The following is a 13,945-nucleotide window of genomic DNA, read 5'->3' on the forward strand; positions in this document are numbered from 1 at the left end:
ATCCGCTGCACCTCTTTGAAAATGTTTCATCACATCCTAAAATCATCAAGTCATTGGAACCATTCCCCACTCCTGGCTATCTTCAATTATTGTACCCATTTACAAAAAGGGTGATCCTGCTATCCCGAACAACTACAGGCCAATAAGCCTTCTTTCGTTCATTGGGAAGCTCTATTCTAAATATCTACTTAATAGACTCACATTGTGGGCACTTTCAAAAGCTCTCCCGGGCAGAGAACAAATAGGTGCCCAGGTGCCTCTACAGTCGACCATGCCTTCACACTATCTTTTCTGGCTGAAAAATACTCTGATCACCACGGAGTCAAATTGTATACGGCCTTTATTGATCTTAGAGGAGCGTTCGATTCAATCAACAGGGACATCCTGTGGAAGAAATTGGCCAACTGGGGGATTGACCCCCGCCTCCTTTTTCTGATTCAACGTCTTCACTCTTCCAATTCGTGCCGGATTCGCCTTGATGGAACAGGCTCCATGACTGACGAAATCCCCATCAACAAAGGAGTCCGTCAAGGTTGTATACTTGCTCCTTCTCTTTTTAACTTATATCTTGCAGATCTGCCTTCATTTCTTTCTAGTTCTGGAAACTCCCCTCCCTCCCTCAACGGTGTCCCCGTACCCATTCTTCTTTATGCAGATGACGCAGTGCTGCTGTCAGTCACTAAACCTGGCCTTAGACTTCTGCTATCTTCTTTCCAAGATTACTGCCTCGCCAATGAATTATCAATTAATTCCGAGAAAACAAAAATTCTGGTTTTCTCGAAATCTTGGGCCCCGTCTGTCTGGAAGATTGGTAATTTATCATTCCAGCAAGTCCAGACCTTTAAATACTTGGGGATCACTTTCCACTTTCGACATAGCTGGATCCACCACCGCAAATCTGCCATTTCCTCAGCCTTACCACATTTAAATGCAATTGCCCGCTTTCACTTTAACAGTGGCAACCAGTACATCCCTGCTGCTCTCCACATATTCCAAATCAAAATCCTTTCCCAGCTGCTATATGGAGCCCCAATCTGGATTGAGGCTGCAAATCAAGACCTTGACAAAGTAGCTGCCTCCTTCCTCAGAAGGATTCTTGGGGTCCCTAACCTAATTAGATTATCCACACTGATACTTGAATTAGGCATCCGTCTCCCCTCTACCACCACTTGGTCCCTAACCTTCAAGTTTTGGCTTAGACTCCACCTTAATACCCACCCTGACTCCTTACTCAATGACCTATTAAAAGATCCCTTCTCATCCAAGTGGTTTAAACTTCTCGATGCTAAGCTCGCATCTCTGGACTTCTCCCCCAAATCTCTTTCAAACACCAACCTTCACAGAGCCCACCAAATCATCAAATCCAAACTCTGGCAACAGGAACTCAATCTATTACTCCCTAATGTAAACCCTACTTGTTCCCCTCACTTCTTCGGCCTCTCTCCCTCACTTGGTAGACCCTCAAATTATTTTAGTAAATTAATTAATCCCAGTAAAAGGAGAGCATTTATGCTAGCAAGATTAAACATCTTTCCATCTGCTGTTCATTTTGGCAGATTTGCAAACATACCATGCAACAACAGGCTTTGTCCTTCTTGCTCATCTGAGCCAGACACTCTAGAACACATATTACTTCGTTGCCCGGCTCACCAATACCTACGAAACAATATCCTTGAACCCCTTCTGTCTTCTCTTTTTGTTTCCTTTGTCGACCCTGTTCCTATCCTTTTAAGTGATTATTCGGCGACCATCTCCAGCTTGGTAGCGGATTTTCTACTAGCGGCCTCTAAGTCAAAACCCCTTCCCCAACCCCCTACTGCATCACCTTTCTAGTTCAAACCTCCGTGATTGTTCCCCCTGGTCTGTAATATTATGGCACAAACTGTTTTTGCTGTATGTTCCTTCTCTTTTTAAATGCCTATAAAGGTTTAAGTAAAGTAAAGTAAAGTACAAAATGATACAATATCTGGAGCTTTTAAACTTAAGAAAAGGGCAATTAGTGGGGATGATTAAGATTTTCTAAAATGAAGTGTGTGGTGGAGAATGCTCTCACGCTAGTCCTATCCAAGCATTTGTCTAGTCATGGGTAGTACAGGCATACATATAAAGCTACCCATGAACATCCCGATGTACCTAGCAGCATCCTAGATCTTCATGCTTTGAATGTGAATGTTTGAAGAGGTATCTGGAATTGTGCTCAATTGATATGGCCAAATTCCCATACTCACTATAGAGTTTTTGAAGTATAAATTATTCAAATATGATTTACCACCTGGTGGCTTCTGCACAATGCTAAGAAGAGTTAACCTGAATGTCACTGCTTTGTATTGAAAACATCCCCAACTAGCGTTACCTTTCACTGCTGCTTCTACCCAAGAGGTACTCTTTAGGAATTTCTTTGATCCCATCGCCACTGGAACCATCCGTTCTCCTCTCTTGATCCTACTATTAATTCCTGTAGAGGACAAATTTATCTCATTCTGGTGTCCCAGTTTTACCCATTCTGCCTTAGATTACTCTGAATTAAGCCTTGCTTTCTGAAGGTATTGCTCTGATACTTCCTGACACTCCCACCATATTAAGGGATGCATCCAAGAGCAGGTAGCAAAGTAAATAGGGTGTCAAAGGGCTGATACATCATTTTAGCCACATTCTTTTAATTACTTAGTTATTAAATATTATCAGGCCATGTACATAAAATTAACATAACTGATAGTAATGAAGTCTGTCCTGCAATGACTGGAAACAAATGAATTTAATATATCAAAATGATAAGTTCATAAACTTTGACTCCTCGTCCCTGCAGAATTTACTATTATTGAGTGCAGTTTAATGTCTTGCGAAAAATAACTCTTGGTAATAAAAAGAATTGATAAATTTAATTTGTTAGAAATCTTTCCAGTTATTGACAGAGCTGCTGTGATACATACAATCGGTAAACATTAGAAACTGCAAAAAACTGTCTTGGAAGATGAAGCAAGTAAATAATATGTGAGTGCAGCAAGGTAAATAAAATGTGGATTCCTTGCCAAAAATTTCCATCAAGCCCTAGAATCTAAACCCTTTCTTCCCTTAAGACAAAGGATGAAAGGGGCTTCTTCCTGGATAAGGTGTTACTAAGAGTGTACACTTCCATCCTTGTCACTGTATGACAGCAGGCGTGCAGCAGCATCTACTGCTAGTCTGAAAGTACTACAGCCTTCTTAATGAATGGAGATGACAGCAGCAAACCAGAGACCAGGTGGCACCCTTTCAATAGACATCAGAGTTTCAGATCACTGCCTTCTTGTGGCAGCCAGCAATGTGAGAGACATATCACAAGCCCAAGAGCACAGAGCAGTAATTAGAAAAGGTGATATTAGAGTGTGAGGTTTTCTTGCGTTCTGTGTATCAGACTCGTTACCGGAAGAGAAACTGTGTGGATTATTTATTTATTTGTACAAGGGATTTGAAATATACATTTCAGTTCCCTGGATCATAGGAATGTTGTAACAGAGCAGATGCATTCTGCAAGGATCCTAAGTTGCTCAAAATAAGCCAAGGGACTCATCTTAGCCAATATGTTGCCTTTGATGGCTTTCAGTACTAGCTGCTAACAGGAAAGTTATAGAACAAACTGCATTAAGATAAACAGCCGAAAAGGATATCCCATTTCTAATTAGAGCGCTCTTTAAGCTTTGAATCACCATATGTCAGGATACAAAGAATATGTTGAAATGGGAATTATACCCTCACAGAATGCCTACCTTTCTCTGGATTTCATCCAAATAATTTAACAGTTGATAGGCACATAGACAGACAGGCACATACACTCAACCCTTCAGTAAAGCTGCCTCAGGGCAACATATATCAGTAAACCAGTGAGAAGTAATAAAACAACTATATAAACAATGTTTAAAACGCCTTTGGTTACATCCAATGTTCTGCTGGCAGTTGCAAGATAATTTTCTTCCCTCACTCCTTTGGTCTTCCACATTGCACAGAAATGAGCTCTGGGGAGTTTCCTAGCCCTCCCTGTTTTGGGGGTTGCACAGAGGACTCAAGCACCCCCTTCCCCAAACTCCACTGACTCCCACTGCTCTAGACCCCAACCCTATTGCTGAGTTCTTCCTCCAAAGCAGCAGAAGGAACAAAACAAAGAAGTACACACACATCCGAGGAACATGTTTTAAAAAAAAAATAGGTACCACTGATATTCAGGATGACTGGCAAAATAAACGCATCTTTGTTCAGTGCTCAGAAAACATAACGCCGGATGCCAAATGACCTCCCTGGGGTAAGCATTCCAGAAATAGAGTGCCAGAACTATTCTCTCTGTTCACCATCTATTTACCTTCAGAAAGTGTGATGTCCCTAAAACATTCTCTAATAAAAATCTTTGTCCAAGCATGTGTGGGAAGACAGAGTCCTTCAGGTACTCAGATCCAAATAATTTGAACACGGAAGGTAAGCAGCAGCATGTTGAATTGTACTAGGAAATGAACTAACTCCCACAAGAGCTATTTCAAAACTGGCAGGATATGTTCCCTGGGGTGGTTCCATTTAGCAACCCAGCAGCTGTGTTCTTGATTAACTTAAGATTCTTAGAAACATTCAGCCAAACAGAGGGAGAGCAGGGGGCCCTGGAGTTTCTCACTGACACTTAGCCCAAGGACATCAAGACTGGGTAGGCACACAGGTTAGCAAGCCACTGTCTTCCTCATTATGGTGAGATATATGGCTTTGCTATTTAAATTTCTAAATTTATATCTGTATACAAATGAGCATATGCCAGTTACAGAAATCTGAGTTCCCATTCTTCCTGTCCTTCAGGGTGCCTTTCTGCTGTTTTTTGTTTTTTGTTTTTTGCAGTCAGTTAATCCCCCATTCTAGTCATAGCTGGAACTGAAACAACGATACTGTATTGTTAACTTTCTCTCTCTCCTTGGGGAGTGACTACCTCCCTTTACAGCATAAAAAAGAAACATTCCCTAAGCTTGTAGCACCCAAATAAACTGAACTTCCGTTGTTCCAGTCCAGCCAAGAAGGCACCAGTTTAAAGGAAAAAGAGAGAGATATTTAATGGAAACACTTAAGTTAATGGAATTTATCTTTCACACCTCTCACTGTAACACTTCTATGATATGCATTAAGACTCTACTGACATCTATTAATACTTAATCAGCAACAGTAACATCTTGGGATAGGATCTTTGACTTTCTTGGACTGCAGATCTTGCAGTTTTCCACTCTGGAATTTCTACCTGACAGATTGGCACTTTTTAAAAATTTAATTTATATGCCGCCCACTCTACCCAGAGGTCTCTGAGCGGCTTACAACAATTAAAATTCAATACAATAAAAGATAAAATGATTAAAATACAATTAAAATGCAATTAAAATTGCCATCATCAGGACCCACAGTTGATGTTATTTCAATTAAAAGCTTTCTGGAACAGGAAGGTTTTGACCTGGCGCCGAAATGACATCAACGCCAGCGCCAGACGAATTTCAGTCGGGAGGGCGTTCCATAGTCTGGGGGCAGCTGCCGAGAAGGCCCTTTGTCTACAAGCCATCCCTCTTACCTCCTTGAGGGATGGCTCTTTCAAAAGGGCCCCCTGGCTAGATCTTAACTGCCAGGTAGGATCATATGGAAGGACTTTACATGTGGCTCATCTGGTAGACAGGCCTAAACCAGAAGGCTTAAAGGCCAAATGAGGCTTAGCATCCTGTTCAGAAATAAAGTTCTCAGCTAGCACTGGGGCAAGAACAAGAAGCTTGGATGGTGATAGGCCTCTTGCTACCCAAGAAATAAAAAAAAATCCTATCCCTATATCATCTAACTGTATTCAAAGTGTATTAGCATTAATCACAGAATGGTACAGTACCTTAAAGTACAGTATATTATTTAATTTAGATTTTTCTTTATCTCTCACCAAGTGCAGACACTGCTTTTTAAATTTCTTTATGGTGACTAAAGTTCACTTAAATCTTGGTTAACCGAGCCTCGCTAAACTATTAACAAAACACACCTGCATATCTATTGATAAACCTCTTGTCAGCACTGATATACGTAGGTCCTTCTCTAGCAGCTTAAGTTTGAGGGTAGATTTTTGCAGAATAAAAGTAAGGAGCATGAAAACTACCTGTTGAATGTTGATCTGTTGCACTGCTCTTAAAGGAACAGGAACAGAGCCAGAATGAACGTGGCATGGCTGTAACTGTGAGCCTTATCTTATTACCATGCCGGGTTCTCCCGAGCCTGCAGCACTGCCTGTCTCAGTCAGAAGAAGAGGGGATGTAATTGCTTGGCTGATCCAACAGGATTAGAGAGATGTTATCCTTGATTGGACCAGACATTCCTGCCCCCCATCCTCATCCCCAAAGAGTGCAGCCTTTAGAGGATCCAGGTGGGGGAAAGAGATGCACAGCTGTATAGTGTCTGTGAAAATTGGTTTATTTACAATGTAATAGACTGCAAAGAAATGGGAAGGAGAGGGGGGGAAACAACTTGCACAAGTACTGCAGAATGAATTCAAGAAGATGCTTTTGTCTCATCCCATATCAGATATCTTCAATACTTTGAATGGTTTGCTTTTGAAGATATTCTGGAAAACATGCAGGACAAGCCTATGCATGTTTAATCAGAAGTAAGTCCAACCGAGTTCAGAGAGACTAACTCCCTGTCTTTTACAGGTGCATGAAATTGTAGCCCAAGGCATCTCCTTTGACTTTGAACCCACAGCTTGACCATACAACGACTGTAGTGGAGCCCCAGCTTACAAGGACTGAAGAAATACAGGCATTTGATTAACATTGGCAATAACATCACCTGCCGAACACAAGCTCTCTCCTGGCTTCCCTGTTTCTACACTGGTTGGCGAGGTGGGGATTGATCTTCCCAGCATGGTACGTAACTGTTTGACACATCTATGGCAATGCAGAATGTTACAGCTGGGTGGACTCAAACCATCTCACTGTGGTGTCTCTTTGCTCCTGTCATTCAAAATGACTGTGGTCTCGTGAAAGAGACCACAATTTCAGCCACAGCCACAGTTCAGAAGCTGCTCTCAGGCCAGAGAGAATGAAGAACTTTCTCAGTGGCTATATCAAGACTGTGCAATTTCCCTTCTCAGGAAAGCTAGTTTAGCTCTTCCACGGCCTCCCTCTGTATGCAGGCAAAGACCTTTCTTCAGGTGGGCTCAGTTTTGGGAGAAAGGCAGGATGTTAATCTTTAACAATTTGATTGCCAAAGAAACAAATAAATAAGGATGGGGAGATGATTAGCCATTCCTCTATAACTCCCAAACTTCCTCTCTGGTACTTACATCTTTCTCTCTTCTTGTCATAAAGCCAAACCTTGAGTTAGAAAGAGAGTATGTTTCCAATGCGTTGCCTCCTCCTTGGAGGTGACTTCAAAAGGTGCCAAGATGAAAGGAAATGCATTTTCCCTTTCTTTTCCTTCAACCAAGTCCATAAGGAATGTTTCCTGGTTTTACTCTTATGTCTCAATACAGAGAATTAATTAATCAGTTAATTGCATTGACACCATTCCTTTCTTTCAAGGAGATAAAGGCAGCATACATGGTTTATCCTTCAACTTTACCCTCATGATTCCCTTGTGATGTAAGGTACTCTGAGAGAAAGCAGCTTTGCCCAGATCTCTCATCCAGTACTGTATGACTTCCAGCTAACTTCAGAAAAGCAATGCATCAGTAACACTATAGGATTCTAGTGTGAAAACAACCAATATTTCATCTATTTGATTGTATGCTCATCCCCAGACAGTTATGTTACTAGATGATGATATTACTGTACTAGGACTCAATAACTTGCAATTTGGCTGAAATAAAAAAGGTCCAGTAAAAGATGCCTTTCTGAACCAGTGATGTCTTTCTATACCAACAGTTTTTTTTTAAAAAAAAGATAATTCAGATATCCATGTTTTTGATGCAGACAGTTGTCACTGCCCATCAAAGGAAACAGAATCTGTTAAAATTCTATAGAGTTATAAAGAAGAATAGAAATCTAGGATCATATTTGCTCTGGAAGGTAGCATGTCTCTGGGCTTGTATTATAATGATGGTGAATAGGGTGGCCTGGAGATGTGTATATTATAACACTAGAAGAAATTTTTTGCATAATTGACTTAGATTTCTCTTTAAAGTAGGCAGGGGAAAAATGCAGAAAGCAAAATTTCAAAATATCTGAGCCACAGGCAATTAACTGATTGTCAAATAGCAATGTTAGATTAATGCCTGGTTTTGAATCAAAGGTGTTAAGATCCTACAAATCCTTTTAAATAAAAAAAAATCCCTTCCACTGACCTTCTGTATTTCCAATCTAGGGAGCAGAATCTAAAAAAGCTAATGTAGATGATTCTCCAGTTGGACTTGGTGGGTGATTTCACTGCACCATTTTAAAATGAGTTCAAGCCTGGTCTGCAGACACAGAGTGTAAATGATTTTGTCTGTAAAGTCTCCTATACCAGGTATATATAAACTGGTGCTGATCTCTGTGTGTCACAAGAAGCCAGTGGGATCCCAGCTACTTTTCCCAACGACCAATGTGATAGACATTAATTTATCAGTGAGGCTGCAAACTTGCTCCCCAGTTTCCAAGATTGGTGCTTACCATCTTCTAGTAAGCAGGTAAGTTCAGACTAGTAAGTGAAAGGAAATCTGTAAGAGAGATTGCTGGAGAAAAGGAGTGCATTGAGAGGTATGCATCCAAAACGTATGAGATGCATGGGGCCGAAATGTTGCCAAACAAAAAAACATATTCATCCTTGATTCTAAATAAAAACAGCAAGAATGAATGGTTTTAAAGTTTGTGTTTCAGACAGTTTCAGAATGTTCAAATAGCTCCAGAAAATCAGCGAAAAACTCCACAAGAATAATCCTCAATATCCACCAATACAGGTCAGATATCACTCAAAAGTGTTCTGCCAGCAATACCTACAAAAACCCCACTCTCTTTTAGTAAACTATGTCTAAAATAATCATGAAAACATTTAAATGCAGAAGAAGTTGAACAATCCTTTGACACAGAGAGAGGGAGAGAAAAACATTGCCACCCCTTTGTTACCCCAAATAAATTATTCCAGAGTAGCTCCTGCATACAGCATAGATCTTAGAGGCATGGAGTGGCTGAATCAATACAAGTTCACAGAAAGGCATAATTAAATGCCATCCTACAAACTGTGGAAATGGATGGTCAGGTCATGATGCCTGAACATGTCCCTAAGAACCCTATAGAACTGTATAGACTTCTATGGGAAAAATCAGAAGCCTGTGTTTGTCACAGTTAGCATTTGTCCCGAAAAAGGGTTAATTCCAGAATGAAAAGCAATCATCAACAGTCATATAAAAAAATCATCTCAGTATCAAGGTATTAGTCTTTTCCTGGTTGCTATAATCCCAGGCAATATCAGCATGTCTAATTCTACCTGGTTTATTTCTACATTGCTCCTACATTCCATGAGCACAAAAATAAAATTTCCAATATTCAAAACATCCAGAAGTGTTGTGGCTATGTAAAAACTGTAGGCACAAATGCTTAAACAGAAATCCATCCTTGCGACTTGTGAAAAGCTGCAAGTGTGATTGTCAAGCAAAATTCTCACAACTATGAGAAGTTGCAAACAAATGTACATTCAGTAACAACACGTAAACTGTAAGCAGAACTTATATTGAGAAAATATATTTCAATATAAGCTTTTAGCTATGGAAGTTACAGACAAGAACTTAAATCATATTTGAACCTCGGAATAAAGGAATTTATAATTTGAAAGAGGCATACTGAAAATCAAAATAAATCTCTTAAAAGATCAAATGTGTTAATTTTAAAAATCTATGAAAGTAAAATATATTACTTAGCCTTTTAGCATATCTCAACACTCATGAAAATTCGCAGTGTTCACCTAGTCAGCCCAATTTCAATCTACGGAGGGAAATCTATGATGATTGTTGTTGGCATTTAGTGTGTGTGGTGTAGCATGAAGTTGTGTTGCTTTGCAATGATGAGTTGAATACCAAATTTGTGGGGGTGGGGGTGGGGGGGGGAGAGAGATCTATATTTATAGTTTTCAGTTCTGTACATGTCTCCTCTATCTGTCAACAATCTCTTTCTGCAGGGCTTGGAGGTCCTAAAGCCTGGAGATCCAATAATTGGGAAAAAAAATAGGAATCTCAATTGCTGTTGCACCTATTTTAACCCCAGAGGTTTGTAAGTTAATATCTGTCAGGCTGTCACTATGATGATAATATCATTGTTTTGACTAAAATTTTTGCAAAGTTTAGAAGAATAAGCTCTATCATATCAGGGTTCTGGAATGCCAGAATATAGTAGCTCCAAGGTATTGGAACTACAAAGAGTACAAGTTCTAAGACCTGCACATATCAATTCCATATTTATACTTTTTCTATACCCCCTTTACTTTTAACATTCTATATGCACACAGAATTTCAAACCCTGATAGGATAACTTTGTAACATTTGGAGGTGCATCTGTTCCAAATGCCTAGCAGCAAGGTGGTGCAGCTGCAAGAGAGCCCAGATCAATAACAGTGAGTTAAAAAGAGAAATTCCCAGGCAAGGGACTTCCTGCAGATTACGGAAGCAGGCACAATTGAATAGCAGCTGTGCCACAGCTGCACTTTCTTCAGTATACAGCAGCAACATGAAAAATATTCTGGACTACAGTGTGCAAATACTCCAGCTAACACAGCCACTAGCTCTGCTGGCTAGAATATTTAGAGAATTATAGTCCAAAAAAAGTAACTTTTCCCCAGCTCTAGTTTATCGTCCACAGGAAGAGCTGTTGTGGCATGTCAGAAAAGTGTGGGTGAAGGTAAACAGGTACAGACAGCCAAATATAAAATAAAGGAGGAAACCGAGGCTGTCTAACATTGAGAAAGCCCTCTATGTTTCGAACCGTCTTGCCAACATATTAAGGACATAACTGGCTGCTGTAACACGCAAGTGCAGAGATCATGAATGTGCAGCCCTCTCTAGATGATGTTAGACAGCAACTCCCACCCTCTCTCACCATTGGCTTTGTTGTCTAGGGTTCGGGGGGAGCTGCGAATCTCAGTTCAACACTCTTAGCTCAGGCTTGATAAAGTGCAGCCTTTCGGATGTCCTGGGATGGCAGCTTCCATCGGCCCCAGAAGTGTAGCCACTGATGAGGACTTGCAGTCCAAGCACGTTGGGAGGGTAGCACTTTGCCCTCTTTGCTACAGTCACTATCTTCTAATACAGAGATGAGTCAGGCGCACAAACCCCTCTGTGATCTTAATTGCAAAATAAAGGTCATTCCCAGACATTCATTCCCCTTTCAAACAGCACTAGGTTGCTTCTAATTCTTTCAGTTCCTGACTCTTATAGCACATTATATCTGCCATGCTTACCCCTTTACATAATTCTTGCTAAACTCCCCTAACATTTGAGTCTTGAAATAATTCAATAGGAGACTGATGACAGACATAATTTATAAAAGAATGATCACAGCAAGTTCTTCATCCGAGGTGTGAGCTCAGTTTCCTCACACATCATGGTTTCCATGACAGGTGGACACAGAAGCAAATTGAACACTAACTCACCTATCACTTTTGCCTCTCTTCACGTGCTCCAGCTGGGCTACACAATTTTAAAAAAAGGTTTAAAGTAGAATATACTACACCTATGTTTATCCTTTTAAATGACACACATTATTAGAACCTCTACAAAATTGCTCAGTGGATTAGAACTGGGAAATATAGGTTCATAATATAAGTGACAGACAATAGGTATTGTCTTCAGAAAAATCCATTCCTACCTAAACAGCGTCCACTACATTGAAAAAACCCACAATCAGCTTCTCAAAATGGCTTCCCTTAGAAGAAATGAACTATGCCTGCATACAAAATAGAGCGACAAACTTTGCTATTCTTGTAGAATTCCATGTACACCCTAAATGTTGAATTGTTGTTCTTGTTACATGCCATCCAGTCACCAAGTTATGGTGCCCCTAACAGGGTTTGGGCGCTGTGTGAGACCTTTAAGGAGTGGTTCACCATTGCCATGCCCTGTGATTTTTCTTGGCTAACCAGGGATTTGAACCCAGATCTGCTGAGCACTTAGTCCAATACATGATGCTGGGCTCTGCTGAATATAATTATGCAAATACTGCATGTGCAAATGGAAGGTCAGTGGAAGGGATTTCTTTTGAAACAGGATTCCTGACTGCACAGTTTTTCGGTAAAATAAGACATGTAGTTGCTCAAGGCAAAGGATATGAGGAACCTGTTTACTCGATATACAAAAGCTAAGTAGACTGGCAGTTGGAGCATGTTCTCCTGCCTCAGGTTTGCAGGGAGGGCAACAATATAGGTTGTCTGGCCTACAGAATTCTGTTTACCAGAAGAAGGAAACAGCAGGGGAATTCAGGAGAAATACATGGGAGGCTACCAGCATCCTCCTTCCTCAACAACAACTGCTGCCTGAGGCAGTCACCTCACCCTATCAAATGATTATGGTGGCCCTGGTACCAATCTAGGTAGAATAACAGTCTGTCTTCTAAGGCAGCTTCATGCGAATCCACTTTAAGAAGTGAGAGCAGCCGGTACAAGAGTAGCACAGTTATCTCTTCAGATATGTTACCCTTGATAGATGGCCTTTTTACTGCAAAATGCATTTTGTGTTACCAAGCATGGTATGGTGGTTAGAATGCTTGACTAGGACGTCGGAGATCCAGATCCCAATTCCCACAGAGGCATGAAATTCACTGGGTGAAACTGGGCCAGTCACTCTTTCTGTCAAACCTTCATCACGAGGTTGTCATAAAGTTAATGCAAGGGATGGATAAAGTGGATAGAGGGAAGCTCTTTTCCCTCTCACACAATGCTAGAACCAGGAGACATCTACTCAAATTGAGTGTTGGGAGAGTGAGAACAGACAAAAGAAAATATTTCTTTACCCAGTGTGTTGTTAGTCTGTGGGACTCCTTACCACAGGATGTGGTGATGGCACTTGGCCTAGATGCCTTTAAAGGGGGATTGGACAGATTCCTGGAGGAAAAGTCAATCACAGGTTACAAGCCATGATGGGGATGTATAATCTCCAGGCTTAAAAGGAAGGTACCTCCAAATGCCAGATGCAGGGGAGGGGCATCAGGAGACAGGGATCGAGTTGTCTCGTGTGTTCCCAGAGGCATCTGGTGGGGCCAATGTGAGATACAGGGAGCTGGACTAGATGGGCTGTCGGCCTGATCCAGCAGGGCTCTTCTTATGTTCTTATGTTATAAAGAGATGAGGAAGCAGTTTATGTCAACTTGAACCCACTGAAGGAGAGATGAGATATAATATAACCTATGAATAATAATGGTAAATTGATAGATTTTCATTAGAAGAGCAGTATTTGCTCAGACAGAAGCCCAGCATCCTGTCTGGGACATTGGGTACAGAGGTCTTTGTGAAAGCTTATGAGCAGAATGTGAAAACAGAAATCACCACCTCTGTCATTGATGCCCCCCCCCGCAACACACACAGGGCAACTAGCATTTGAAGACAAGCTGTGTCAAAACATGGACATTCAGTTTTGCTCTTCTGCTTGTAGAATATGTTCCTTGAATTTCTCTCATCCTCTTTCAAAGACTGTTCTGCTACTGGCCATTAGTACCTCCTGTGACAATGAATTCCATACATTATATGTTTGCGTGGAGAAGCAATTTCTTTTATCTGTCATGAATGGACTGCCAATAAGTTTCACTAGGTGACCTTGATTGTGGGAAACTTCTGCTTAAAGGTTGTAGCTGCATTCTGTTCCAGTGACGTGCATACACTCCTGGCAAGAAGTAGCAGCTGCCAGCAGGCAGGGTAACCCCCTTATTCTGCCCTTTCGCTTAGAGGTAGAACATAAGACCAAAGGGTTATTTCAGCCAATCCTAGTTGTGATTGCAAACTAGTATCCTATCTGAATTCTGACAAC

General features: G+C 40.9%; 1 protein-coding gene across 5 annotated transcripts in view; it reads left to right on the plus strand.

The window, feature by feature from the left end:
• Window positions 1-514: 514 nt before the first annotated feature.
• CCDC167 (coiled-coil domain containing 167) overlaps window positions 515-13,945 on the plus strand; it is a 117,798-nt gene continuing 104,367 nt past the window's right edge. For 3 of the 5 annotated variants that reach the window (XR_013540407.1, XR_013540406.1, XM_078383037.1), the window contains exons 1-2: window positions 515-6,628; window positions 6,724-6,887. The gene's annotated coding sequence lies outside the window, so the exon portion shown is untranslated. Of the gene's footprint in view, window positions 6,629-6,723; window positions 6,888-13,945 lie in introns of those variants that run through there. The other 2 variants (XR_013540405.1, XM_078383038.1) reach the window with 2 other exon arrangements.

The sequence above is a fragment of the Pogona vitticeps genome, chromosome 1 (assembly GCF_051106095.1).
Source record: "Pogona vitticeps strain Pit_001003342236 chromosome 1, PviZW2.1, whole genome shotgun sequence".
In the NCBI taxonomy this organism is placed as follows: domain Eukaryota; kingdom Metazoa; phylum Chordata; class Lepidosauria; order Squamata; family Agamidae; genus Pogona; species Pogona vitticeps.